Source organism: Prosopis cineraria, unplaced genomic scaffold (assembly GCF_029017545.1).
Source record: "Prosopis cineraria cultivar Desert tree isolate PC_DT_omini unplaced genomic scaffold, ASM2901754v1 PC14, whole genome shotgun sequence".
Taxonomy (NCBI): Eukaryota; Viridiplantae; Streptophyta; class Magnoliopsida; order Fabales; family Fabaceae; genus Prosopis; species Prosopis cineraria.
In genome coordinates, this window is record NW_026555345.1 from 4,908,501 (window position 1) to 4,912,677 (window position 4,177).

The 4,177-nt window shown below is 32.2% G+C and overlaps 1 long non-coding RNA gene across 1 annotated transcript; it reads right to left on the minus strand.

Moving 5' to 3' along the window:
• Positions 1-598: 598 nt before the first annotated feature.
• On the minus strand, positions 599-3,373 carry LOC129293345 (uncharacterized). Its single transcript, XR_008589142.1, has 2 exons — positions 3,070-3,373; positions 599-1,125 (listed from the first exon to the last, which is right to left on the minus strand). It is a non-coding gene; the product is annotated as an uncharacterized LOC129293345 (long non-coding RNA).
• Positions 3,374-4,177: the final 804 nt, after the last annotated feature.

Genomic DNA, 4,177 nt, shown 5'->3' on the forward strand with positions numbered 1-4,177 from the left:
TTAACGAGGACATATAAAGCTTAATAATTAAGACAACCTCATATCTTGACGGCAAGATTGTTAAACTTGTAAATTTAAATAAACTCATGACAAAAATATAAACTCAAATCGCAAACTTAAATAGTAAACTCATAATAATTTATCTCTATTAATAAATGATCATAAAAAATTATTATTAAATAATTAAAATACAAAATGTAACCATAATTTGATTTAAATATATTTAAAATATAAATTATTAAAATGAAACACATCTATATTGATAAATTATCATACAAACATATAAATTTTAAAATAAGAAAACTTATTTTTGGCTTTTTTTATTAATATTAGTTTTTGCTTTTTAAATTTCTTTTTCTTTGAACTAGATTCTATAAATTTTATGAATTAAATTTTTTCATAATATACACTTAACTTGCTCAATTTAAAAAAAAATTAACAAATTTAACAACTTTAACATGCTTGCATCTAGTCTGAGTATGTAAATGAGTGGACATAATTTTATAAATTAAAAACATAAAAATGATAAACTCAAAGGTAAACTCGTGAGTTTAATCAAATTTATATTTAATTTAAATTTATAAGTGAATTGACGCAATTTTATAAAGTCAAAATGACTCGTGAATTTAACAACTATGCTTGACAGTATGCTTGCACAAACCCATGCCCAATATATAAGCTTACACGCAAACTGAAATCATGCTAAATATCAACAACAAAAATGACTACTTTTATTTGTTTTTTTCCTAAGTGAACTGCAAGCTCATTCGTTCTTCTTTGGTAGAGTAATCTGTAGATTAAAACTGTTGCATTGAAAGTCACCTTCAAAGGATGGATTTAGCGAGGATATAGCTCTGTAATTGAGACCTCATTTCTTGACGCTTGAACAGAGTTGCTTCCTCCTTTATTTGTTAAGCTTAATGGAGGTTTCGATGGGAGTGGTACAGACAGAGTGGCTGCTCAGAATTACTGCAACTGAAGCCATGGTTGGCCTATTAGCCACATTTTCCTGAACATGCATTGCAATCCAACGTGAATGCATCTCATTATCTCATTTCTTGAACCATTCTTTAACTGAGGATCAACTGTATTTGAACCACTCCCTTCCCTCCAGTTTTGCCATGCCTGCAAGAATATGCGATCATCAAAAAATACTAAGTTAATTCAGGTTCACAATTTTCCAATTTATATATTTCAAAAGAGCAAATACTAACAAAGTCTAGCAGACCATGGATGTTATTGTTTTTCTTCCCACTTATAATCTCTAAGATTAGCACACCAAAACTAAAGACATCTGATTTTATTGAGAATTGTCTATGCATTGCATACTTTGAAGTTATAAATCCACTGCATGTCAATATAAAAACAAGCTTAATTAAAAATGAATGTTGTTACCCCTTGTTGTAATATTTGTCATATTTTGTTTAGTTGTTGAGATTTAATGTACACACGCATACACACTTACAAGGTTCCACCTTGATAACGTTCAATATTAACATTCCCCTCAAACGAGGGGGTAATTCAATTAGCAACCAGAGAAATCAAGAAGAGACCAAATATTTAGTCAAACTATCAGCCAGTTGATCTTCCTAAGGAACACAATGAATGGTGATAGTTTTAGCAAGATCACAATCATGAACAAAGTGGGCACCAATTTCTATATGCTTAGCATGAGCATGCATAAGTGGAAGGCTATGACGCATGAAAGTGGTAAACAAGACGGCAGATTTGTCTTTACAGTTCACATGTTACCTGGTTTTGCATGAAGCCATGAACTATTTACTCTTTAATCAGTAGAATTTTACATCAGAAAATGAACTAACGAAAAATTTGACAGTTATACTGGAATAGATTTTTTTCATAAGTAAAAATTGGATAGCCGGTGAGAAGTGGAAACTTAATATTCATGACTATCTTGTTCGGAGATAAAGTTGATCTTTGTCTAAATCTTCTACACACACACACACGCGTGTATATGAGGCTACAATCCATGTGTGGACAGTAAGGATTTTCTAAATGCTGCAACAAAATAATGATCAGCCGGAAGTTACTAATGTCCTTTGAGTAATGATTAATCTGCAAATAATAAACAGCGATAATGAAAAAAAAAAACAAATTGAAAAATAGATCATAACAACAAATTGGGGAACAACCAAAGAAAAACAAATATATATTTATATATAAAATACTTGATGGCAAATGATTGATTCGTCCCAATGGTAAGGTATATGAGGAAATATAATTGAGTAGGTGGTCATATTGGCAGGGTTATTATCCCTTAGGGACAATTTTGTGATAAGTAAAAAGCAATTATCAATGTTACCAAGTAAACAGAACACAACACTGTCAGCTAAGTGGAATTGGAGAAAGGCTTTTGAGACGTATATGACTACTAAGCTTGGATTGTCATCAATCCATGTACCTCTTGTCATTTATGCATGTAATGTAACGAGCCAATCTCCCAGACCATCATTATTGTGAAAATCTAATAATGGTAAATTTCATTCCAACATTAATATAATCAAAACCAAAATAAATAATTCAAAGTCCCCTAATTCACAAAACTTTATATCCCATGGTTTCTCTAAATTATTTTAGCCATAAATACTTACTCCATTTAGATATGATTCTCTCATAAGATTCAACACGATTTCCCAAAAAAAAAATACAGAATCAAACAAAAGGTCTCCTAACAAACATTTTATGAAACAACTGGCAAGCATAAATCTGCAAATTTTAGTTCTAAGGTCATCTCTTCAAATCTCATCCCAACAATTTTCATTATAACTTTTTGAATTGAGCAATCTTATTAAATTTCATTCCTTCAATTAAAATACATTCAAGTTCAAAGGAATTAACTCTAGATCCATCCTCTTCCTCCTTTAGTAACCAAATAATCAACATCAAAAACGTGTTCTTTAGACTTAAATTTAGTTTTCTTAGACCTCAATCACTCTCGCATTCACGCAGCGCACTGGAATAAAGAAGGAGGATTAATTTCACAATAATCCATTCACACACACACACAATGAGATCCAGCAAGGAAGTAAAGGACTCGAAGATTCTCACCTAAGATCAACAATGTTATTGGAGGGAGAAAGAAGAAGATGCTGTCTACGCGAATCATGATGAGGAGAAGGTGAAGGACAGGTGACGCATACGAACGGCTAAGCAACGGTAGGTGAAGAAAACTTACGATTCCGACCTCTAGCAGCGGCGGACGGAGCTCCGGCACAAACACCCACGCCGGAGATGGTTGAAAGCAGAGAGAGAGGGGAAAAGACGAAGGCGAGGGAGGTTGGTGAGTTTACCGTCTACAACTCTCAAACAAAAGGCTCAGGGAAAGAGAAAATATCTTATTGCCTTCAAGGATGAAAAGGAAATTTTACAAGGTCTGCAACAAAATAAAGAAATACTTCACTCTTCCCACTCTTTGCATCTCGGGCCTAGCATGAGTTAGGGAAAAATTTTCTCTAAACCACAATTTCTTCTTGTAATACACACTCCAAATTTAATTAAAATACAATAAAAATATTTTATTTTTTTATTTATTTTTTTATTTTTTTGGTTATGCCAGCAACTTCCCTTAAGGCACAAATTCACCTTGTTGTGCATAGTCCAAAATATAAAAAGTACAAAATGAAAATGCTTCATCATCAGTTTTAATATTATTATTTTATTTATTTTATTTTTGTTTGGGTCATTACAAAAGTGATACTGCCTCTCACCTGAATGGAGCGAACACCTAGTGAAAGATCCTATTTGATCATCATTATGCTGGAGAATATAACCTTTTGATTCATCAAGCTTTTGTTGTAATATATATATGTTCTGTCGTTGTAAGGCTGCTTTTCTTTTGTTTTTTTTTTTTCCCTTGTAGTGATTTTTCATCTTTTTTCAAGTTGTTACGATGGTTATCCTTTTTCTGCAAAAGTCCTTCTATTGACATTTTTTTAGCTCTTTGCAAGTGAATGAATGTTTGTCTCATGCCTTGTGATTTTAACACAGTACTTATTTTTCACAGGAGATTTTAAAGCAATACTAACTTAACGTGGGATCAGGGCTCTTTTGACACTTTCAAGAGAATGTTCTGATGTAAAAATGATTAGGTGCCTATTTAATGTCTGTATACACATTGATTTAACTTTCTACCAAAGAGATGGTTGCAGCTGCGAGG